Source organism: Ascaphus truei, chromosome 12, assembly GCF_040206685.1.
Source record: "Ascaphus truei isolate aAscTru1 chromosome 12, aAscTru1.hap1, whole genome shotgun sequence".
Taxonomy (NCBI): Eukaryota; Metazoa; Chordata; class Amphibia; order Anura; family Ascaphidae; genus Ascaphus; species Ascaphus truei.
The window spans coordinates 18,795,368-18,821,661 of NC_134494.1; the positions used below are offsets into that span (position 1 = coordinate 18,795,368).

Consider the following 26,294-nt stretch of genomic DNA (forward strand, 5'->3'; position numbering starts at 1 on the left):
GCTCCACTCAGCTCCCTCCCCGGCGTGGGAACAGGCCCCCCTCCTGTCCACTGCCCCCCCTCCTGTCCACTGCCCCCCCTCCTGTCCACTGCCCCCCCTCCTGTCCACTGCCCCCCCTCCTCCTGTCCACTGCCCCCCCCCCTCCTGTCCACAGCCCCCCCCCTCCTGTCCACAGCCCCCCCCTCCTGTCCACAGCCCCACCCCTCCTGTCCACTGCCCCCCCTCTCCTGTCCACTGCCCCCCCTCTCCTGTCCACTGCCCCCCTCTCCTGTCCACAGCCCCCCCCCTCCTGTCCACTTCCCCCCCTCTCCTGTCCAATGCCCCCCCTCTCCTGTCCACTGCCCCCCCTCTCCTGTCCACTGCCCCCCCTCTCCTAGCCACTGCCCCCCTCTCCTGTCCACTGCCCCCCCCTCCTGTCCACTGCCCCCCCTCCTGTCCACTGCCCCCCCCCTCCTGTCCACTGTCCACCCCCTCCTGTCCACTGTCCACTGCCCCCCCCTCCTGTCCACTGTCCACCCCCTCCTGTCCACTGTCCACTGCCCCCCCCTCCTGTCCACTGCCCCCCCTCCTGTCCACTGCCCCCCCTACTGTCCACTGCCCCCCCCTACTGTCCACTGCCCCCCTACTGTCCACTTCCCCCCCTACTGTCCACTGCCCCCCCCCTCCTGTCCACTGCCCCCCCCTCCTGTCCACTGCCCCCCCCCTCCTGTCCACTGCCCCCCCCTCCTGTCCACTGCCCCCCCCCTCCTGTCCACTGCCCCCCCCCCTCCTGTCCACTGCCCCCCCCCCCTCCTGTCCACTGCCCCCCCTCCTGTCCACTGCCCCCCCTCCTGTCCACTGCCCCCCCCTCCTGTCCACTGCCCCCCCTCCTGTCCACTGCATCCCCCTCCTGTCCACTGCCCCCCCTCCTGTCCACTGCCCCCCCCTCCTGTCCACTGCCCCCCCTCCTGTCCACTGCCCCCCCCATCCTGTCCACTGCCCCCCCTCCTGTCCACTGCCCCCCCCTCCTGTCCACTGCATCCACCTCCTGTCCACTGCCCCCCCCTCCTGTCCACTGCCCTCCCTTCCTGTCCACTGCCCCCCCTCCCCCTTTCCCACTGCCCCCCCTCCCCCCTTCCCACTGCCTCCCCTCCCCCTTCCCACCGCCTCCCCTCCCCCTTCCCACCGCCTCCCCCCCCTTCCCACCGCCTCCCCCCCCCCTTCCCACCGACCTCCCCTCCCCCCTTCCCACCGCCCCCCCCCTTCCCACCGCCCCCCCCCTTCCCACCGCCCCTTCCCACCGCCTCCCTTCCCACCGCCTCCCTTCCCACCGCCTCCCCACCCCCTTCCCACCGCCTCCCCACCCCCTTCCCACCGCCTCCCCACCCCTTCCCACCGCCTCCCCCCTCCTTCCCACCGCCTCCCCCCCCTTCTCACCGCCTCCCCCCCTTCCCACCGCCTCCCCCCCCCTTCCCACCGCCTCCCCCCCCCCTTCCCACCGCCTCCCCCCCCTTCCCCCTCCGCTCCCCTTTCCCCCCCCCTCCGCTCCCCTTTCCCCCCCCTCCGCTCCCCTTTCCCCCCCCTCCGCTCCCCTTTCCCCCCCTCCGCTCCCCTTTCCCCCCTCCGCTCCCCTTTCCCCCCCTCCGCTCCCCTTTCCCCCCCTCCGCTCCCCTTTCCCCCCCCTCCGCTCCCCTTTCCCCCCCCTCCGCTCCCCTCCACCCCCCCTCCCCTCCCCTCCACCCCCCCCTCCCCTCCCCTCCACCCCTGCACCCCCCCTCCCCTCCACCCCCTCCCACCCCTTCCCCCCCCTCCTCTAACCCTTCCCCCCCCCCCGCTCCTCTAACCCTTCCCCCCCCCGCTCCTCTAACCCTTCCCCCCTCCTCTAACCCTTCCCCCCTCCTCTAACCCTTCCCCCCTCCTCTAACCCTTCCCCCCTCCTCCACCCCTTGCCCCCCTCCTCCACCCCTTGCCCCCCTCCTCCACCCCTTGCCCCCTCCACCACCCCCTCCTCCCCTTCCCGCCGCCCTTCGCCTTCCTGCCCGCCTTACCGCCTCCCCACCCCCGCCTCTGCCTTTCACCCGCCCTTACTCCGGCTGCCTCTGCCTTTCACCCACCGCCTCACAGCCGCTGCACGCACTCAACAGACACCCGCCACACTCGACACATACCTGCCGCCACACACACCTGCTGCCTCCCGCCCCTACGCACCGACATCACTGTCCCACCGCCTCACACCCTAGCAGGACCCCCACGCACAGACAGCACTCACAACCCACGCGCCACCCGCCGCCTCACACCCTAGCAGGATCCCCACTCACAGACAGCACTCACAACCCACGCGCCACCCGCCGCCTCACACCCTAGCAGGACCCCCACTCACAGACAGCACTCACAACCCACGCGCCACCCGCCGCCTCACACCCTAGCAGGACCCACACTCACAGACAGCACTCACAACCCACGCACCACCCGCCGCCTCACACCCTAGCAGGACCCCCACTCGCAGACAGCACTCACAACCCACGCGCCACCCGCCGCCTCACACCCTAGCAGGACACACGCCTCACATTTTTACATCACTTATGGCACCAAAATATACATTGTACTGTGGTGTGGTTACAATAAACCATTTTTATACAACATCGTATTACATTTTCTTCCATCTTTCTTTTCAATATTACTATCCAACCTTTACAACAAATACTCACCTATTGTTCCACAATTTATAAATAATACTACCTATTACGCATTTACATCCCGGGCAACGCCGGGTCTCTCAGCTAGTATATATATATATATATATATAGCAAATGCTACAATTGATGTTTAAAAATATAGATTGCTTTTGCAAATAACCTATGTATCAATGTGCATAGTGAATATATATATATATTCACTATGCACATTGTTACATAGGTTATTTGCAAAAGCAATCTATATTTTTAAACATCAATTGTAGCATTTGCACAGAGAATCTATTTTTCACATAGTTATCATGTATATGTACACAACATGTTTATTGCACTTTAAATGAATACTGCACTAGCACTTTGATAGAGTTCACTTTTAGAGTATATAGCACTCCGATATTTTTCTCTGGTATGCACAATGACAATGCAGTTTATACTGTACAGTGACATAATGTAGGGAACACAGTGACAGTAACTAGGAAACAGTGAAGTACAGTTGCAGAGCAGGGGGCACATTGACAGAGCAGGAGACCCTGTAACAATACTCATGTGGCTGAGTAACAGCACCATGTACTTTCCCCACACACCTCATCTGGTGCTCACCATCAAAGGACAAACTACTGTAACCCCATCCCATGCACTATATATATATATATATATACAGCGTTCGACAATTAATTATAACTACACGCCCGTGGCGAGTGGATTCAGGCCGCGGGCGAGTAGTTCTGCCGCTCTAGGAATTCCCCATGCAATTTTCCCTGCTCGCACTATGTGAGCCCATTATTTGGCTCCTTCTGTACCTGCAATGGCCGCGCGGTGTCAGATGCCATGTTGCCATGCCAACATGACGGTCGTGACGTCATGACGTCACGCAGCGTCAAGGAGCTGAGGCGCATGAGCCGAGCCACCATTGGAGCCTAGCTCCAGCATATACCATCTGCCGCCCCCAAGTGTCCCATCTCCCGCCCGGCTGGCCGCATTTTCCATCTCCCGCCCGCATCTCCCACCCGGCTGGCCGCATCTCCCGCCCACATCTCCCACCCGGCTGGCCGCATCTCCCACCCGACCTACAGCACCGCCCGCATCTCCCGCCGACCTCACTCACCTCACACCCGGCTTCCCGGCCTCACGCACCTCCTGCCCGACCTACCGCACGGCTGCCCGACCAACAGCACCTCCCGTCTTGCTGGATGAACTGCTGCACAGGTGGGCCCCTCCTTTCAATGAATACCCTGTCTGTGTGTCTCTGTGTCTGTGAGTGTGTCTCTATGTGTGTGTCTATGTGTGTGTGTGTGAGTGTGTCTCTGTGTGTGTGTGTGTGTGTGTGTGAGTGTGTCTCTGTGTGTGTGTGTCTCGGTGTGTGTGAGTGTGTCTCTGTGTGTGTGAGTGTGTGTCTGTGTGTGTGTGAGTGTGTCTTTGTGAGTGTGTGTCTGTGTGTGTGAGTGTGTCTGTGTGTGTATGTGTGTGTGTGTGTGTGTGTCTCTGTGTGTGTGTGAGTGTGTCTGTGTGAGTGTGTGTCTGTGCGTGTGTGAGTGTGTCTCTCTGTGTGTGAGTGTGTCTCTCTGTGTGTGAGTGTGTCTCTGTGTGTGTGTGAGTGTGTCTGTGTGTGTGAGTGTGTCTCTGTGTGTGTGTCTCTGTGTGTGTGTGTGTCTCTGTGTGTGTGAGTGTGTCTGTGTCTGTGTGTGTCTCTCTGTGTGTGTGAGTGTGTGTGTGTGTGTGTGTGTGTGTGTGTGTGTGTGTGTGTGTGAGTGTGTGTGTGTGTGCGCGGAATACCAGAAGTGTCACCCAGTCACCCCACCCACCCTCTGTCTCTCACCCTCTGTCTCTCACCCTCTGTCTCTCACCCTCTCTCTCTCACCCTCTCTCTCTCTCTGCCTCTCACCCTCTCTCTTTCTGCCTCTCTACCTCTCTCTCTCTGCCTCTCACCCTCTCTCTTTCTGCCTCTCACCTCTCTCTCACCCTCTCTCTCTGCCTCTCTCTCATCCTCTCTCTCTGCCTCTCTCTCTGCCTCTCTCTTTCTGCCTCTCTGCCCTCTCTTTCTGCCTCTCTGCCCTCTCTCTCTCTCTGCCCTCTCTCTCTCTCGCCCTCTCTTTCTCTCGCCCTCTCTCTCTCTTGCCCACTCTCTCTCTCGCCCTCTCTCTCTCTCTCGCCCTCTCTCTCTCGCCCTTTCTCTCTCTCTCTCTCTCTCTCTCGCCCTCTCTCTCTCTCTCTCTCGCCCTCTCTCTCTCTCGCCCTCTCTGTGTCTCTCACCCACACTCTGTCTGTCTCACACTCTGTCTGGATCTCTTATTTACCCTATATATCTTAACTGCCCTATACCTACACCAAAATAACCTATACTGCTTTCTTCCAGATCTGACTCAAGCTTCACACGGGAGACATCGGAACCCCCCCTAACCCAGAAGACAGGTGGGAAACACCTCCCCTCCAATGTATAACATTGCGGGAATGAGGGTACCTGGACATTGTGGGACTGCAGATCAGGTAAGATCCCAGGCGGGATTGCTGCTTTAGATATTGTGAAGCGGGGACGTCCAGACACTGGTTAAGGGGTTCAGGAAACTAGTCATTCACATCTGGCTTTTATTTCTAGATCCGACATTTATACACACACACACACGTAACAAGGACCAATTGTAGTATACAGTAATGTAATACAATAAATATATTTATGTCAAAAACGAATGTTGTTCTGGCTAGGAATTTATTAAATGTATTTTATTTATATATTTTATTTTAAAGCAGGGTTGGGGGCGGGACTAGGGTTGGGGACGGGATTAGGGGCGGGGTGGGGGCGGGACTAGGTGGCGGGTAGATTTTTTGGTTGGGCGAGTAGATTTTTGGGTGATTTGTCGAACACTGTATATATATACATATATATATAATGGTAATCAAAAATAGTATGCTCAATGTGTTAATGGTTTATCAATATATAACCATTGAGGCACAGATGTAGAAGTATTCTATTTTCAAAAGCTTCTTCACACAGCCCACAGTAGCCTTTCTCCAGAGTCTCAGAAGAAATGAAGAGAGGAGAGATTCCGAGGTGCAGATGTAACAAATGGATTTATGCAGCTTGTGCAGACTCCAGTAATCTCACTCACATTTTGCAATAATCCTACATTCACTGTAGAGGGGTATTTGGGGGTCTCCTCTCAGTAGGTCACTGTCCAGTCAGCTCTTTCTCTGGTCCCAACCTCTCCTCATCAGGGGAACGCCGGGGTTGCCAGCAAACTCACCCAGCGTTCACTACTTGCTTCTGAAGTCACGGGTCCCGCGTGTCGCGAGATGTGGGTTGGTTAGGGCTGGAACAGGTATGCAGACCTCCGATTGCCTCCCTCTCCTCTGTGTTGCCATCCAGGCTCCTACACTCAACGCGTTTCGCCACTAGGGCTTCTTCAGGAGTCTATCATAGACGCTTGACGAAGCCCTAGTGGTGAAACGCGTTTAGGGAGGCAATTGGAGGTCTGCATACCTGTGACCACTGAGAGCTGCAAACCGGGAGCAGGTGTATTCCTTAACCGGCGTCCGCTTGGAACAGAGCAGTAAGCACTGAGAAACCGGACGATGAGAGAGAGGTGGAGACGGATTTGACCCTTCGCCCTACCTTACACCAGAGACGGGAGCAGTTCTTTCACTGCCAAGCCGAGACCGGGTGCATTCCCTATCGGCGTTGCATGAAGAATTTTCAAGTGTGGTCTGTTATAACAGGTTTCTATTCTATAGTGGCAAGTTTCCATTCTAACCAATGAGCTTGTTTTATTAAGAGTGGTATTGATTAATCTGTATCAATCTGTTTCAATTCTATACCATTTCCACTGTTCTATTGTAATTATTTATTTATTTTATTTATAAAATGTTTTACCAGGAAGTAATACATTGAGAGTTACCTCTCGTTTTCAAGTATGTCCTGGACATAGTTAATATGACAAATAATACATGGTTACAAATACAGTTACATAAATGAACAGGGTATACATTATATACAATACATTGCGTGCACAGTTAGAGAAGATGTATATTATAGGTTTATGTAACAGTTACAGACCAGATTAAAATGTGAGACAGCCTTAGTTTTGAAAGAACTTAAACTGGTGGTGGATGTGAGAGTCTCCGGTAGGTTGTTCCAGTTTTGGGGTGCACGGAAAGAGAAGGAGGAGCGTCCGGATACTTTGTTGAGCCTTGGGACCATGAACAGTCTTTTGGAGTCTGATCTCAGATGATAGGTACTGCATGTGGTAGGGGTGAGGAGCTTGTTCAGATAGACGGGTAGTTTGCCCAGAAAGTATTTGAAGGCAAGACAGGAAAGGTGAACTTTAGTTATGGCACTTATATGTGAACACTATATGTTATTGCTATTATACATTTTTATACTGTACCTCTACGTGCTTTTTTGCGCTGATATTCTTTTCACACGTGTCTCCATATGAGTCAAATTTTTCTTTGGTCATGACAGAGAACAGGAATGATTCTAGCTGGGCAATCGTTGGGGCGTGTGTTCTGATACAATTGACTGATATGAACTTTTGGGAAAGAGTTAATTTCCTCTGGCTGCTCCCTTTTGCCTGATTTCACTGTGAGACAAGAGTGGTACAAGGAAATCCCATTTTAAATCTGCAACATCAAGGTAAAGAAAATATATATTTTGGCACACAGAAAAGGGCTGAGCTGGAGTACAGATGTTAATGGTACAAACTATAAAAACAATGTCTTGGTACACAAAAAAACAAGGAAACTGTCTGCCAGGTTTAAGTTGGAGCAAACCCTAAAAAGTGAATATTGTTAGCGCAGAGTTAAGTTGCTACAGTATGTAGTAACCCTAAGATGTATTTGACGCAGCAGGGGTGTTTCATAATATTGGTTAACAGAACATATATATTTTTCACAATATGGATATTATAAATAATATTTCACAAATAACTGGCACGTGAAAGGATATTCACCCGGCGCTCTATTCGTGTCAAGTGGAGATCAATAATAGTGATTTACATTCAATAACAATAATACACAATAAAAAAATTATACTGTGATATAAATCGTGAAAGAAAGAAATGTGCCAAGCATAAGTGCAATTAAGCAATAAAAAGTGCAGTGCAATGTGAAAAACTCTGTAATATATTTAAACAACCGGTTTTGCAGCTCTGACCCATGTTGAACCTTTCTGTGGGGTTCTTGAAATGGCAGTCTCAGATGCGAAGAACCGGAAAATAGATAAAAGATATATATGGTGCAAAATTGTACAGTAAAGTGATGAAATATTAAGGTAACTCTCACGAATTGCACACACAAAGTGAAGATAGAAATCAGGCATTGAATCCCATAACGGATTCTGAAGTGTTTTCTTTAGCCCAGCGATGAAGTACTTGTGGCAGACCCGATGCAACATATACATCCCATGCAAAGAAAGAGAACAAAAAGAATGATTCCTGCCAGTTAGGCTAAAATAAAATAGTGATCTCATGAATAAGGGTTATTTAGTTAAACCCTTTGGCCAAAGCGTTATGAGCGTGCAGCCAACGTCAAGGCATAACTAAATTTGCAGGTACCTACTGTACACTGAAAATATGTCATTATTGTCCCATGGACTAGAGAAAATGTGAGAAAGACCTGAAGGGGTTAAATAAAGCATATGCTTTTTGTGAGTAGTGCAAACCAGTAACATAGTTACCTTACTAAAGAGGTAAACTGTGGGTGCACAAATTCACTGGTGTGAATTTAATATAACTTACTTTCATATATGTCTTTCTGTCAGCCTAAGGCCCGGGCCATAGAGGGGTGAGGAGAGCGGAGGCGCGCTAACGCTGAGGCTCGCCTGCTTAAGTCAGCGCGATTCCACGGACTTGCAGGTGAGCCAGCGTGCGTGAAGGGAGCCGGGGGGAGGTGGTTGGAGGCGGGGCAGTGACTTCGCTGGGCCAATCGCCCGCGACGCACTGACGTCAATGTCCCGACGTCACGGCGCCGTGACGTTGACGCTGCTTAAGGCTAATTGGAGGTTTTCAGCCAACAGCGCGCTCAAAAACAGCTTGGCGCTCGGCTGAAAACTCCAAAGCCTCCGCACGCTTGCGGACGCTCGCGTGAGCCCCCTCTCAAGGCATCCTCATTGAGGATGCAGGGGCTCAGCGCGGAGCGTCCGCACGCCTCAGCGCTGCTTGTCCTTCTATGGACGCAGCCTTATACATTCACCTACTCTTGGAGGGTGATGTGCAGACTGACACCGAGGTGTATTATACCTGTACTAATTGGAAAATTGGTAGGGGCTCTGCCCTGGAGGGAGGAGACCGCGCCAGCGGGATGTACAGCGGTAGCACGTGAGGTCTGCTACGTCCTGTGATGTCCCTCCACTGATTCCAATTCGGATTTCCTTGGCAGCTGTTGCTGTTACTTGCTGTTGTACTGTTCACATTTCGTGAGTAGGATTTCAGTTTTAGACCCTCCAGAAGTGATCCCGTCAGTGTATTTTATATGGTTGATTGTTATCACTTTAATCATTTTTCATTAAATGTATCAGTTTTTATTGTAGCTATTTTGTATTGTCTGTATGTGTTGTATGTTGTTAGTGACTGTTTGTTTTATCAGTGAGTTTTCCAGTGTTGCACTATGATTTGTCTCTTTAAAGCTGCAATTCAGGCTCCCGTTTTTTTTAAAGTTTTTTTTTTTTCCTGGAACCAGGGTCACGAATGATGTATGAATGATTCCAGTAAGCTCAACTCATGTCCTCCCTCTTCTTAAGCATGACAAGTCCTTAATGTCTTTCTTAATTTTATTGCTGGATTAGAAAACACAGGAACTTGTAGGTGTAGTGTAGGCAGAGAGTGCTTCTCTATGTGGGATGCTTCTATGGGGTTAGACTATGGTAAGAGAGAAAGGCCTTACCAGGGGTGGATGCAGACAGGTCTGTACTCACTGTGATCTAGGGTGGAAAAGGAAGTGAGGGGCAGGGGTCACACTAAAGGTTGAGTGAGACTGCACTAACTGTCGGCAAAAGACAGGGGAGAACATGGGAAAGTCCATTAACTGGGAGGACTGGAGAAGCTGCAGTAGCAGTTCACTGATTACGTGCTCAGAGGCAAGAAATGCAACATTGTTGCATGTTACACAGGCACAGTATGTGTGTGCAAACTCCATGCAGCTGAGAATAAAATCTGACAGGCAGAAGCTGCAAAGGAGAGAGGGGGGTGAGTCAGAAATGTAGTTCGTGTTCCATGACATTTTTTAACTTCAATAGTTTAATGTGGGCAATCTCTACTTATCTAAAAAAAACTGCATAGCTGCCGGTCAATTCGTTCTCCGTCCATTGATCGGCAAAGTTTGGCGACATCTTTAAATATGGGGAATGTAAATCGTTGCTATAGGAACAAGCATGCTTGTTAAAATAGAATACAAGAAAATTGGTCTTTCAAAGTTGTTGTTTTTTAAAACAGAAAATGCTAAAAGTATTTTTTATTACTACAGAACTGATTTATTAATAAAAAAACACACATGCAGGATATTGCTTGAACTGCAGCATTTATCCCCACATTTAATCGCCCAGGACATACTTGAAAACGAGAGGTAACTCTCAATGTATTACTTCCTGGTAAAACATTTTATAAATATGTAGCCAGGTCCCCCTTGTCGTAACTGACCCCCCTCCTTCATCTGCGCTGGGCCGCCGAGGACGAGGGAGTGAGGGGGCGGGTGCGCGAGCCGCGCGGTACTTTAGAGTTGCGGCCCGTTGACGGGGACGCGAGCGGGCCGGTTGCCGGGGACGCGATCGGGCCGTTGTTAAGGCAGCGGTCGCGTTGCTGCGGTCCCGGCGGCTCGCGGAGCAGGGCGCCGCCATTGTTAGGTGCGTTGCGCATGCGCAGGGGCTAGGAGCGCCGGGAGGACTTCAGGGAGCTCGCGCATGCGCAGAAAAGAGCCAGAAAAGCCCACGAAGCCCTAGCCTATTAGGGAAGGCTCTAAGTAGAGACAACGAGTCCCAGGAGCCTTTGTATGCCCCACGTGATACCAGGGAGCCAATAGGGCTTAGGAGCTTCCTAAAAGCAGGTGGATACAATTCGCGTGCTGAGCCCACGCTAGTCAGTCAGAGTCAGGAGCAGCCCAGGGAAGGAGGTAGGGTGCAGAGTGTTGGGGAAGCGTCCTGCGCGACGCAGTCAGTGTCTCCTCTAGAGAGGGACACCGGTTATTATGGTATTGCCGTAATATGTTGTCTTGCATGCTAGTAAAGTCACTAGTTATTATACATCACAGTGTATTGGTTATTTGTATGTGTCCTACGAGGAACCACTCCCCCTATGGTGGGAGCCATTGCAGGGGGAGGCGCTGCATCGAGTAAGTGTTTACCCATAGTATCGTCATTGCCCCAGGTTCCCCGTGGCGGAAGCTCAGCCCTCCTGTGAGCCAACAGGTAACGCACCACACACCTGGTAACACTATATGTTTCTCCGCACCCCCAGTATAATCTGCGATTGGGGGGTGGGGGGGGGGGAAACCCGTTACAAATAAATAAATAAATGTCATGAGTCATCAAGCAAGCCAACTTTTGGATTTCACTTGGACTGTGAGGGCTGGATTTTCAGTGGTCACTCACTCAAGTGATATAAGTTTAATCTAGGGGCCGTTATATTGTGTTTTCTGTGACTGTGTTATGATCTTTGCGGGTCATTTATAGCAGGCAGCCTAGTCCTTTATTTAAGGTTTTTTATAATTATTTTAGGAATTTTTCACTAATATATTTAAGCATTAGCGCTTTACAGTATATACACATTATTTCCTTTTTTCACTTAATATTTCATTACTTTAGTCTACATTATAGGCTAAAGCTGGTAAATTTCGGGCATAATTGAAATCCCTGCTCTCTGATCATTATCCAATCAGTAATCACCTGGAATTTTTGGCAGCTTGCCAAGTTTTTCAGCCAATCAGCTTTCAGTTCTCATTCACAAAGAGTGAAATTTGCTCTTAGACAGGGAAGGTGATTGGACAGAAGGCACCAGCCAGGCACTGACTCCTCCCCTCTCTGCCTGCAGAGAGCTCCGCACAGGAGAGTGAGGGAAAGGTTTGTGTGTCTGTGTGTGTGTAAAGGGGGTCAGGAGAGTGTTGTATTAGTGTGTGTCTCTTCTGTTGGTGTGTGTTTTGTGGGTGTAGAGGGGGCAGCAGAGTCTTGTTGGTGTGTGTCTGCTGTGTGTGTGTTTTGTTGGTGTAGAGGTGGAGGTGCAGTGTGTGTGTCTTCAGTGTGTGTTTTGTGGGTGGAGGAGGGGTGCAGAGTGTTTTGTTGGTGTGTGTGGGTTTACAGGGGGCTGCAGAGGGTGTAGAGGGGGGTGGGGGCTGCTGGTGTGTGTTTTGTGGATGTAGCGGTGGCAGTCTGTTTTGTTGTATTTGCGTGTGTCTCTGCAGTGTGTGTTTTGCAGGTGCAGAGGGGGGATGCAGTGTGTGTTTTGTGGGTGGAGAAGGGGTGCAGAGTGTTGTGTGTGTGTGTGTGTGTGTCTGCAGTGTGTTTTGTGGATGTAGAGCTGGCAGTCTGTTGGTTTGTGTGTGTGTGCAGTGTGTGTTTTGTGAGTGTAGAGGGGGGGGCTGCAGTGTGTGTTTTGTGGGTGGAGGAGGGGTGCAGAGTGTTGTGTGTGTGTGTCTGCAGTGTGTGGGTTTACATGGGGGCTGCAGTGGGTGTAGAGGGGGGCTGCTGGTGTGTGTTTTATGAATGTAGAGGGGCAGCAGTCTGTTTTGTTGGTGTGTGTGTCTACAGTGTGTTTTGTGGGTGTAAAGGGGGGCTGCTTATGTTGTGTGTGTTTTGTGTGTGTCGAGGAGGGGGGCTGCACAGTGTTTAGGGGGTGCAGAGTGTGTTTGTGTATATAGAGGGGGGTTGCAGAGTGTGTGTGTGTATAGAGGGGGCTGTGTGTATGTACAATTTCCTTTATATAAACTTGCAGTAAAAGCATAAGAATGTAGACAATCATGCTGATAAAAATCAATATGACTACAAAAATGTATCTTTATGAAAAATTGAATTTTTTTTTTACAAATAAGCATACATTTAGCTTATAATAGTAATAATCCCCTCAGAACAGGGCATTACTGGCCAATAATGCCCTGGCTGGGTTAAAGTCCCTCGGCTTCGCCTCGGGCCTTCAACTCTTCCAGCCAGGGCATTATTTGCCAGTAATGCCCTGTTCTTCGGGGATTTTTACTGAAATATTGCACCATGTATATCTTTTATCTGTTTTCTGTTTTTTCACGCTTCCCATACACCTGAGACTACAAGTAACTCACAGTATGTTTACACTAGGTATAAAAAAAAAATAGACATACTACTGCTTTAATTTAAATTGTATCAACAAGACAAAAATAATGTGAAACAACAAATAATGCGTCATACAGATGTAACAAGATTTACTGTTTGTGTTGCAGCAACCATGACGACCGCGGACCAGACGGATTAACGCTGCGGGCCGTCCAAATACAGGACAGTCCAGTTCAATACCGGACACCTGGCAACCCTAATCGGCAGCCAGGCAAAGAAGTTGGGCCCGACCTCTGGCTGGGCCCAACTTCTAGCGCCAGCCAGCTAGCCAGGGCCCGGGACAGTTGTCCCTGGTTCTCCCCCCCTGTCGGTCGGTGGCCCTGGAGATAGCCCTTTCCCCTCAACGCCCTAGTTTTTAGTTTTTTTTTATTATATATATATATATATATATATATATATATTTACAGGCATACCCCGCATTAACATACGCAATGGGACCGGGGCATGTATGTAAAGCGAAAATGTACTTAAAGTGAAGCACTACCTTTTTCCCCACTTATGGATGCATGTACTGTACTGCAATCGTCATATACGTGCATAACTGATGTAAATAACACATGTGTAACAGGCTCTATTGTCTCTCCACTTGCGCACAGCTTCGGTACAGGTAAGGAGCCAGAATTGCTGTTCAAGACGTGCTGACAGGCGCATGCGTGAGCTGGCATTTGCCTATTGAGCAATATGTACTTACTCGCGAGTGTACTTAAAGTGAGTGTCCTTAAACCGGGGTATGCCTGTATATATATATATATATATATATATATATATGCAAATATAACTGTATGCTCATCTGCATGTCTTAGGCAGGTCTGCAACCCCGCCTTTCCCCATTATCACCTAGCATACAGCACTTCCACTGCAGCAAGGGATTCTGGGAAATGACATGCAAATGAGCACACAGTGTCACTTTTTGCCTCAATAACCATTTTTAACATGGTTCCCTATAGGCTTAAGCTTGCTGCATGGTCACAGCTTTGAGCACAGCCAGGGTTAAGGTGCATACCCAGAAAACCACCCACAGACAGCTGTTTCGACCTTGATGGGTCTCATCAGTGTGGGGTTGATTTTACTGGGAATGCAAGAGAGGCTATGGGATAGGCTAAACCATAATACTGAGTTAAGTTATGGTGAGTAAAAAAAGTGACAAAAACCCTCCACAGGAAAGCAAATATGCAAATATAACTGTATGCTCATCTGCATGTCTTAGGCAGGTCTGCAACCCCGCCTTTCCCCATTATCACCTAGCATACAGCACTTCCACTGCAGCAAGGGATTCTGGGAAATGACATGCAAATGAGCACACAGTGTCACTTTTTGCTTCAAAACCAAGACCTGCCTAAGACATGCAGATGAGCATACAGTTGTATTTACATTTGCATATTTGCTTTGCTGTGGAGGGTTTTTGTCACTTTTTTTACTCACCATAACTTCACTCAGTATTATGGTATATATCTTATACTATATTAGTGAAAGCACTGTATGTTTGCCTGCCTGCCTGCCTGCCTGCCTGCCTGCCTGGATGTCCGGTGTCCCTAGGGGAAATCTGATTGGTCCCTTGGCCCGCCCCCGCACACCTCTCATTGGCCTGAGGCGGAGTGACGGGCCAAAGGACACACAGGGACACACACACACAGGGACACACACACAGGGACACACACACACACACAGGGACACACACACACACACACACACACACACACACAGGGACACACACACACAATGACAGACACACACACACACACACACACACACACACACACACACACACACACACACACTGTTACATACATTAGCGGGGCTCACAGTTAGCAGCACCCGCGCGCACCTCCTCCTCTCCCCGTGTCTCCCACGCTTTCACCCCGACCCCCCCCTCCCCCGGCGCAGCTACATTCAGCGGGACACACACACTATTATTACCCCTTCAGCGCCCCCCCCCCCCCCCCACCCAGTGTCAGCGGCCGTGCGAGACCCCCCCTCTATATCTCCCACCTCTCCCCCCCCACACATATACATGCCCCCCCCTCCCCGGCGGGGGAACAGCCAGTGGCCAGGCAGGCTGCCTCGCGGCGCCGAGTGCCCAAGATGGTGGCGCCCGGGACACAGCGGGGGAGCGGCCACAACACGCTGCCTCCCGCCTCAGATCCACGTGGGACCTGCCGGACGGGTGAGTGAGCGGCCTTCACCACCCCTCACCCCCCATCACCTCCCCTCACCCCCTTTCACCTCCCCTCACTCCACTTCTCCCTTCCACCCCCCTTCACCTCCCCATTTACCTCCCCCCCCTCACCTCCCCATTTACCTCCCCCCCTCCACCCCCCTTCACCTCCCCTCCACCCCCCCCTTCACCTCCCCTCCACCCCCCCCTTCACCACCTCCCCTCCACCCCCCCCTTCACCTCCCTTCCACCCCCCCCCTTCACCTCCCTTCCACCCCCCCCCTTCACCTCCCTTCCACCCCCCCCTTCACCTCCCTTCCACTCCCCCCCCTTCACCTCCCCTCCAACCCCCCACCTTCACCTCCCCTCCACCCCCCCTTCACCCCCCCTCCACCCCCCCTTCACCCCCCCTTCCCACCGCCTCCCCCCCCCCTTCCCACCGCCTCCCACCCCCCGCCTTCCCTCCGCCTCCCACCCCCCGCCTTCCCACCTCCTCCCCCTTCCCACCACCTCACCCCTCCCCCCCTTCCAATCACCTCCCCCCCCTTCCCACCACCTCCCCCCCCTTCCCACCACCTCCCCCCCTTCCCACCACCTCCACCTCCCCCCCTTCCCACCACCTTCCCCCTCCTCCCCCTTCCCCCTCCTCCCCCTTCCCACCACATCCCCCCTTCTCTCCCTTTCCACCACCTTCCCCCTCCTCCTCCTTCCCACCACCTCCCCCCTTCCCAACACCTCCCCCCTTCTCCCCCTTCCCACCACCTCCCCCCTTCTCCCCCTTTCCACCACCTCCCCCCTCCTCCCCCTTCCCACCACTTCTCCCCTCCCCCCCTTTCCCCCCCCGCTCCCCTTCCCCCCCCGCTCCCCTTCCCCCCCTCCGCTCCCCTTCACCCCCCCTCCGCTCCCCTTTCCACCCCCCCCTCCGCTCCTCTTCCCCCCCCCTCCACCTCTTTTTACCCTTTCCCCTCCCACACTTCCACCCCCTCCTCTAACCCTTCCCCCCCTCCTCTAACCCTTCCCCCCTCCCTTCCCCCCCTCCTCTAACCCTTCCCCCCCCTCCTCTAACCCTTCCCCCCCCTCCTCTAACCCTTCCCCCCCCTCCTCTAACCCTTCCCCCCCCCTCCTCTAACCCTTCCCCCCCCCCTCCTCTAACCCTTCCCCCCCCTCCTCTAACCCTTCCCCCCCCCTCCTCTAACCCTTCCCCCCCCTCCTCTAACCCTTCCCCCCCCCTCCTCTAACCCTTCCCCCCCCTCCTCTAACCCTTCCCCCCCCTCCTCTAACCCTTCCCCCCCCCTCCTCTAACCCTTCCCCCCCCTCCTCTAACCCTTCCCCCCCCCTCCTCTAACCCTTCCCCCCTCCTCCACCCCTTGCCCCCCTCCTCCACCCCTTGCCCCCCTCCTCCACCCCCTCCTCCTCTTCCCGCCGCCCTTCGCCTTCATGCCCGCCTTACCGCCTCCCCACCCCCGCCTTTCACCCGCCCTTACTCCGGCCGCCTCTGCCTTTCACCCACCGCCTCACAGCCGCTGCACGCACTCAACAGACACCCGCTACACTCGACACATACCTGCCGCCACACACACCTGCTGCCTCCCGCCCCTACCCCCTGACATCACTGACCCACCGCCTCACACCCTAGCAGGACCCCCACTCACAGACAGCACTCACAACCCACGCGCCAGCCGCCGCCTCACACCCTTGCAGGACCCCCACTCACAGACAGCACTCACAACCCACGCGCCACCCGCCGCCTCACACCCTAGCAGGACCCCCACTCACAGACAGCACTCACAACCCACGCACCACCCGCCGCCTCACACCCTAGCAGGACCCCCACTCGCACACAGCACTCACAACCCACGCGCCACCCGCCGCCTCACACCCTAGCAGGACACACGACTCAGATTTTTACATCACTTATGGCACCAAAATATACATTGTACTGTGGTGTGGTTACAATAAACCATTTTTATACAACATCGTATTACATTTTCTTCCATCTTTCTTTTCAATATTATTATCCAACCTTTACAACAAACAGTCACCTATTGTTCCACGATTTATAAATAATACTACCTATTACGCATTTACATCCCGGGCAACGCCGGGTCTCTCAGCTAGTATATATATATATATATATATTCTGTATTATTGCTAAGGTCTGTTATGTGTTATTTGAAATTGCAATTTCAATTCCTTTTTTGCTCCCCCAAATGTTATTGTAATATTATGTTCTCTTCTTTTGTTTCTGTACCCTATAAAAATCTGAAAATTAAACAGTTTAAATCACCCCCCCCCCCCCCCCCCGTCTTAGTACACACAACAAGAGTTTGCACAGGTAAATCCTACCTCCTTGCTCATCTGTGGCTCGCCGATAAGGTGGGCTAAAAATAAATAAAACATTTGATTGACAAACACACCTTCAGGGGCCCTAAAGAAATTTAATTTGTAATTAATTTCAGAAAAATACGAAAGCAGCTAAATATTTGCTTTTAGCATATAGAGATTTATCTATGGAGGCCAATAAAACTAGTTAAAGTCTTTTTTAAAAGGTTGTTTTATTGCCGGCTACGTGATCTTTCACCGGGATCTCGGAGGGCGACACAAAAGGAACGGCTTTCACCTTTCAAGTAACCCACGGGCTGGACGCACTTGTGAAGTTAGTTTACCCAAGGCAGCAGAAAAGGGAGAGAGAAAAAAAATCAAACCCCAACCAGCCCTAAACATAAACATGAGCCGTGAATGACTCCGCGAGGCCTTTAAAATCCAGTCATTGTGTGTTTATCTCGATTAACCCCTTCCCTGCTGCCTGCGTCACGACTGTGTGTTAAATAACGCAGCGAGAGAGATTAGATAAGGCGCCTGTTTTTTTACAGGACGTTTAGTACCATTTCATAACATTCTTTTGTTAAACTGTACTTTAGTAGCAATGATTTGATGCCAGAGAGCGGCCAACTCCAGACCAGCAGGTTGTGTTTTCAGGATATCCCTGCTTCAGCACAGGTGGCTCAATCAGTGGCTCAGTCACCTCTGGTTTTTTAGGCCATTACGTTAGCAGTGGCTTTGAAATGCTTAGGAACGGAATAATCCCTCTTCCCGGCATCTTATTTCATAGCACAACGGCATTTAAATACCAGGGCAGTTTGCCAAAGCCGCTGGGACATGATGCGGGTTTGTTTTTACAGGGCATTCTGCTATATTTGTACAATCTCTGTGCTTTTTAAGAATGAAGCCTCATTGGCTGCAAGTGGGGGCAGCAACATAATGCTTTGCAAGGCCCATTTGAGCCTAGTGAGCCGCGAAAGCCCTGGTTGCTCTATCTCTGGACTCACTGTTCCCATCTCTCGTTAGGTTTAAACTCACAAACAGTACACTTGACAACTTTCTGATTTTCTGTCTCACATAGGGTGATGTAGTAAGGCAAAGTTGGAGAAAACTTGACGCAAATTCATTAATTTCTTAACTTTGTATCAATGTATCCAGGTCTCTGCTCCAGATTTTGGGTTATGCGCGTCAGCTTGTGATTTGAAGAGTGTCAACAGGAGAGGTTACAGTATAGAGGAGTTACATGATGCACAGATTATAATGAGGTGTCTCAGATGTTGTGTCTCCTTATATCACCTTTTGTATCTTGTATTTAAGTCAACTAATCCGCCTGTTCGGACATGGCATACACGTTTCTGGGTAATAATTTATGTCAAACCAGCCTAACACTGGTGAGACCCAAAAGGTCGAAAAAGCTGTCTGTGAGTAGGGTTACTGGCTCCGCACTTCTTTAACCCAGGCTGTGCTGAAAAGCTGTGCAATGTCGCAGGCATGAACTTATAGGGGTCCATGTTAAAATGGATTTGAAGCAAAAGGTTGACACTGTCCTCATTTACACACCATTTCCCAGAATCCTTAGCTGCAGTGGAAGCATTGCATACTAGGAGATAATGGGGAAAGACAAGATTGCAGACCTGTCTGCGATGTGCTCACAAGTGATACTTTATTTGCGTCAAATTTAAGAAACACTTTCTTATATTTGGCGCAAGCAAAATAGCGAGCAGTGCGTCAAAATAAACTTCTATTCGCACATTCTTTAAGTTGATACATTAGTCCCCTAAACTTCAATGAAGTCTGTGTGATAGACATCAGTGGTTTCCCATAAAAATTTTATTTTTTGGTCAGAAAATTCCCAAATCTCACTTATTTCTCTCACTGAAGGTTAACATGTGTAAAATATGGTCATGGAAACACAGTATGTATTGCACAATATATTACGTAATGTATGTTGTTTTAAACTGTTTCTTTTAAGCCTAAATCTGCATGTCTGTTCAACAGCTCGTGAAATAAGCACTCATAGGTAGATAAGGTGATGATTGAAAGGTTTCCCTGTACTGAGACTTCAGCATACCTTGATACATGGATGTCCCTGATAATCTGGAGTTGTAAGTAAACTCAAATTACATCAGTTATAAAACAAGACTCTCTGAGTCCCTGCCCCTGATAATCTTCAAATAAGGGATCATCCTACTTTAGATTAAAAAAAAAAACAGCCTTTCCCTGATAACATGCCATCAAGTCACCAAATATGAGTGTAAATATTTTCTGTATATACTGTCAATAATATGTAAAACTGTATATTTTAATTTGTTTGTTGCTTTTGTATTGATATGTTTGAAAATATGTTTTTTTTATAAGAAGAATTAAAAAAAAACCTACATTACATATAAACACAGGACTGTCAGCCTGTCCATGAGAATCTGTAGCAAGGAATTCACCCAACATTACATTTAAAATCTTGCCTGTCTGATCTTGGCTCTGATAATCTGAATTCAAGAGGTTATCATAGTCGCTCAAGGAAGTATCACTGCAAGAATTTACTTATCTGCATTTTATCTGGTAGATCTTACATACTTCTGCATTGTATCTATTAAACCTTACATACATACAATACAACATCCTGTTCTTCAGAAAAAAGTAAAGTATCAACAAATATAGGTGGGAGATATAGCAGGTGAAATGCAACAATTATCCAAAGCGATGATTTCCCTATATTTCAAAAAGATTGAACCATTTCCAACAAACTACATATGGGTTTGTTATATTGGGTTTATTTTGTAATACATTGCAAGCTCCTCTGGTATCTATCAGGTTAACATAGTATGGATGGAATTAGTAATTGAGGTTAAAAATCACATAGGTCCACTGGTATAAGTTTATACCATTATATCATAGCATGTACCAATTATGTTCATCGAGAAAAATAAGTCAAATTTCTTCCTGATTCCAGTGGCTCTAGACTAGAGGATCATACCAAACTAAAAAATACAATGCTGCTGAAATTGCAAATGTGCTTTTTTTATGGCTCATTTATAAAACATCACTTTAAAAAATCAGCATTTTAAAAACAATTCTCACAATTTTGCACCATTCTGTGTATGTACAGTATGCATTTATGTATATTCAGCTGTAGCCAATGGTATTGCAACCCGTCGCATGCTGAAGCGGGACATCCACAATGCCACAGCGGTAGAAGTGGGGGCGTTGTGTTTTGAATCAGCCCCAACTGAGACGGTGGCGGGGCTCACGCCTGATGAGTGATACTCACTTCCGATGAGTGAGACTCACTCCTGAGTGATACTAACTTATCAGGATTGAGGCACATGCCTGAGTGATACCTTGCCATGAGTGAGGCTCACTCCTGAGTGAGATTGTCTTCCCATGAGTGATACTACCATATCATGAGTGAGGCTCATTCCTGAGTGATACCTTGCCATGAGTGAGGCTCATTCCTGAGTGATACCTTGCCATGAGTGAGGCTCACTCCTGAGTGATACCTTGCCATGAGTGAGGCTCACTCTCGAATGAGACTGTCTTCCCCTGAGTGATACTACCTTTCCATGAATAAGGCTCACTCCTAATGACTAATGCTAACTGAGTGAGGCTCATTCCTAATGAGTGATACTACCTTCCCATGAGTCAGTCTAATTTGTAATCAGTGGTTCTACATTCCCATGAATGAGACTCACTTCAAACTAGTGAGACTTACTCCTAATGAGAGATACTACCTTGATAAAGCACATTTGGTGTGAAACGCGTAGGAGGGTCCACACCTTCTTTTTTGTAATGCTGGTTGGGCAATACATTCTTTAGATTTTTATACCCCCTGTTTCCCAATTTTTCTGGACAGTGCGCTGCTTCATGCATTTTTTGCATTTGTTTCTGATGTGTTGATCTCTACCTACGGCTGGACACGCCTTCAAGGAATTCATCTGGCCTTAAGAGTGGCTATACGTAAAGAGGACACCCTCACAGCTTGGGTAGTAACCGTGGTGAGGTGCTAACTAGGTAGGGACATGAATGTATACAAGATAAAAGGAAACCTAGTATATTAGCACTCTATCACAACTGAATGTATAATTATATTGTTAAAATACTTTATTAATGAACAATGAATAAAAAAAGGGGGGTTAAAATAAAAATATGTATATCAAACAGCACGTGACTATCATTTGTAACATAACTATGGGTAGTTAGGTTGATTATACATAAGGAGATCCCTGATTGATATTTGGGATCTAAAGCTATACTTATAGCTACCTATAGATATAGGGAAGCGGCCGTAGTAGGACCACTATGTATATGAAGTTTCGTCTCAAATATATATGTATCAGGGCTTGTATTTTAAACGCGCTGTGATTGTAGACTTTGTGTGGTATGTATACTAATACATCCGGGCATGATATGCGGAGATAGACCTTGTATGTGTGACTACCTGTTTAGTGTGATTAGGTATTAAGCTGGAGGGAAACCTCAATCATGCTGCTAAGCAATGTGTCAATCTATGAGAGTAACCCCAGAATGAAACACTGACTAGAATACTGCCCCGTGAGCCGTATAGCCACAGTAGATGAGAGAGTATGCTCAGTGATAAGTGATGTAAACCTTCAATAAGGTGCCAACATCTGAAGTAGTTGATGTGTACTGTGGCTAGGCTGTCAGGTAGATACAGAGTATAGTAATAGATCCTCAGGAATGGTATAGACAAATCCTATATCTCCAGAAGGGAGGTAATAGGTATATGATATGCTGAATTAGCACCGCATGGTCCCCTATATCAGCGCTGATCATTAGTATATCAGCGCTGATATGCTCGAGGACATGCCTAACTAAATAGTGGGCTAATGAAAGGCCCCTAAGGGCGAAAAGATCCTGCAGTAAGGATTATACCTTGCAAGATCAAAGTAACAGTCACACGGAGGTCGCTAATAGTGCGGTTGTCTTGCTATACCCCTCTGCCTACTCTCTCACCCTGTCGATCAAGGGGTGAGGGATTCACGTGGACTACGGGTCTGTATTAACCCGATTACAAAGCACTCACCTCTGGGTTTGGGGATCTGCTTGCGTCAGCTGTTATACACCGGCAACTGAGACACAACTCCGGCCGGGGTCAGTGTTCGTTCCAATCACCAGATTAACCGGAGCCTCTATTATATACTTACGAGGTACATGCCGATCTCAGAATCACTGTCAATACATTTACTATATCCTGCGCACGGTGCTCATGTATTACCTTATATGCACCATATGCAGCTGTCAAGTATTGCGGAGGTTCTCTCCAGCGCTTCATCTATGCCAAATAAATTTTATTTTTAGCCTCTCTGTGCTTACACTGTACCTTTCCCTCGTGAGGGCTGTGAAGGTTGATATCATATACCTATTACCTCCCTTCTGGAGATATAGGATTTGTCTATACCATTCCTGAGGATCTATTACTATCCTCTGTATCTACCTGACAGCCTAGCCACAGTACACATCAACTACTTCAGATGTTGGCACCTTATTGAAGGTTTACATCACTTATCACTGAGCATACTCTCTCATCTACTGTGGCTATACGGCTCACGGGGCAGTATTCTAGTCAGTGTTTCATTCTGGGGTTACTCTCATAGATTGACACATTGCTTAGCAGCATGATTGAGGTTTCCCTCCAGCTTAATACCTAATCACACTAAACAGGTAGTCACACATACAAGGTCTATCTCCGCATATCATGCCCGGATGTATTAGTATACATACCACACAAAGTCTACGATCACAGCGCGTTTAAAATACAAGCCCTGATACATATATATTTGAGACGAAACTTCATCTACATAGTGGTCCTACTACGGCCCCTTCCCTATATCTATAGGTAGCTATAAGTATAGCTTTAGATCCCGAATATCAATCAGGGATATCCTTATGTATAATCAACCTAACTACCCGTAGTTATGTTACAAATGATACAGTCACGTGCTGTTTGATATACATATTTTTATTTTAACCCCCCTTTTTTATTCATTGTTCATTAATAAAGTATTTTAACAATATAATTATACATTCAGTTGTGATAGAGTGCTAATATACTAGGTTTCCTTTTCTCTTGTATACGGCCTTAGGAGTGGGTAAGATATGAAGAAGATTTCTAAAGATTGACAAGATTTACTACAAACTTTGGTGAGTTTTTTGGACTTTTATGACATCGTTGTCTCCAATGAGGTGCGGCGAGGTGAGAACGGCATTTCCCTGTTACCTTCATGGGGCTTAAGAAAGTTGAACTTATTGTTACTCACCTAGTAGTATACCAACTCCTAATAAGGAAAGCCATGATTCCATGTTATTCTTGATGAAGATTTATTGAACACATTTCTGCGACTATTTGAGAACCCATTATTCCATATATTCTGGACTATCCTTCCCATGAGTGAAGCTTGGTCCTGAATGATACTACCTTCCCATGAGTGAAGCTTGGTCCTGAATGATACTACCTTCCCATGAGTGAAGCTTGGTCCTGAGTGATACTACCTTCCCATGAGTGAAGCTTGGTCCTGAATGATACTACCTTCCCATGAGTGAAGCTTGGTCCTGAGTGATACTAACCTTCCCATGAGTGAAGCTTGGTCCTGAGTGATACTACCTTCCCATGAGTGAAGCTTGGTTCTGAGTGATACTACCTTCCCATGAGTGAAGCTTGCTCCTGAGTGATACTACCTTCCCATGAGTGAAGCTTGCTCCTGAGTGATACTACCTTCCCATGAGTGAAGCTTGCTCCTGAGTGATACTACCTTTCCATGAGTGAGATGCACTGTTAATGACTAATGCTAACTTCCCATCAGTGGAGTTTACTCCTAATGAGTGATACTAGCTTCCCATGAGTGAGTCTAATTTTAATCACTGGTACTGCATTCCCATGAATGAAGCTCACTCCTAATGAGTGAAACCACCTTCCCATGAGTGAAATTCAGTTCTGAGTGATGCTACCTTCCCATCAGTGATGCTCACTCCTAATGAGTAATGCTAAATTCCCATTAGAGATGGACAAATCCGCCCAAATCCGTTTACCCAGATTTTCTCACATTTTACCTGCAAAATCAGTGTCGCGGTGTAAAATCCGCAGACGGTTTTGGTCAGTTTGAATCCATGTGGATTCATCAAAATCCGCCATTGGATACACACTGTTGACGGGTTTATAGAATCCGATCCAAAGATTCAGCAATCCGCCAACGGATTACTGAATCCGCGGATTGGATTCTACAAATCCGTCCACCGATTGCAGAATCCGCGGAATGTATTGGTAATAATACTATAAATCAGCAAAACGCGAATCGCCCTTTTTGAGATTGATCCGCGGACCAAACGAACCGGACAATCCGCCCCAAAAATGTGCCTGTCTCTAATTCCCAACAGGGAGGCTCACTCCTAATGATTGATACTTCCTTCCCACGAGTGAGGCTTCCTCTTGTCTGGGTCCTAATCAATGAAATCTACACCAATTGAATGAGATTGTCTTCCAGTGTGTTACACTCAAAACCTAATTAGTGAGACTGCCTTTCTGAGATTGATGCTCACTCCTAATGAGTGAAACTACCTTCCAACATGCTACACCTACTACCAATGAGCTAGACTTCACAAGCTTAGTACATCTCATGTACTCTGTTGCTCCATGGAACCACTCCCCAGATAGGTCTCTCACAGATCTACATCTGCATGTGCATTTGGCTCAGGTTTGATGCCAACACTGTGGAACAAGCCCAAGACAACTCACTCTGAAACAATGCTCCATGTATTTGTCTTTCTACTTTATCGGCTTGAGTCAAGAAATTCCCTAATCTGGCCTACGTCAGTAGAACACCTACTGCACAGATTAGCTCTTCTGCTTAGTTCAGCTCCGATATGATTCACTCCGTCCCTTCTCTAAAGACCTCATGGAGAATGCAAAATGTACAAACTCTCCTATTAGGGATCTGTAAGTTGGGAAACAAGGAACACCCTCTTTATTTTCCATCAACTTGTCTTGGGATGTGAGAATAAAAGTAGAAAAGTTTTATTTATTTCAACTAGATCTTCCTGGTAAATTTGCGGTGATATCCTTTAATGTATGCATCAGAGTATGGGTTAGCGTTATAAGATCAGTAAAACAAACTGCGCGTTATGCTTTGTAAAAGAAACATGTTAAGAAGATATGTTGCCCACCAATGTGATAAGTTTATGGGTCTCCCACCCCCAGCTCTGGCCCCTCTTTTGCTTATTGTCACAAACGGTTACATTATAACAGAGATCAGAAGCTACATATCACTATATTGATAAACTATAATATTCTAGAATGGGTTATGCAGCAAGATTATCCAACTTGTTACTTTGCATGTCAACAGTTTGTCATATTTGTGTAAGATCGACAGCATTACCTTTTTAATATAGTTTTATAAAAACTCTTCCATATTTATTTTCTCTTTCCCAAAACACATGTTATATGTTCATATTATATACCATTAAGATCTTGTGACAAGGACTTGTCCAATAGGTTTGATGCAGTATCAAATGTGTTTCAGTATTGTTTATGAAATGGCTGGGCATGTCCCTTTCTAAATTATTGGTGTGATCATCATGGCATTGACAACCATATATTGTTTCGTTTGTTTCTTTGCAGGAGTCCAGGTCACAGAAACTCAGTTTGGAAACCTTCAGAAGATGGATGGACCAACAGAGCAGTGCCAAGACGCCCCACCTACCCCCAAGAGCAACTGTACTGACTACGTAAGTTACAGTCAAAGTAAACCATTGGTGCAGAGCATGCTAGGGGTATTGCATTTAGGGCAATGGTCTATTAGAGGTGTCTTTTGGACAACTAAGCCTTGTTCCTTATCAAGGAAGTTATAGGGCTGAT

General features: G+C 48.4%; 1 long non-coding RNA gene across 2 annotated transcripts in view; it reads right to left on the minus strand.

Annotated features, from left to right (window-relative positions):
• LOC142463961 (uncharacterized) overlaps nt 1–22,651 on the minus strand; it is a 41,413-nt gene extending 18,762 nt beyond the window's left edge. Inside the window, exons 1-2 of one of the 2 annotated variants that reach the window (XR_012787546.1) lie at nt 22,470–22,651; nt 7,052–7,246 (exon numbers count right to left, since the gene is read on the minus strand). This is a non-coding gene — a long non-coding RNA (uncharacterized LOC142463961). Of the gene's footprint in view, nt 1–7,051; nt 7,287–22,469 lie in introns of both variants that reach the window. The other variant, XR_012787545.1, reaches the window with a different exon arrangement.
• Nucleotides 22,652–26,294: the final 3,643 nt, after the last annotated feature.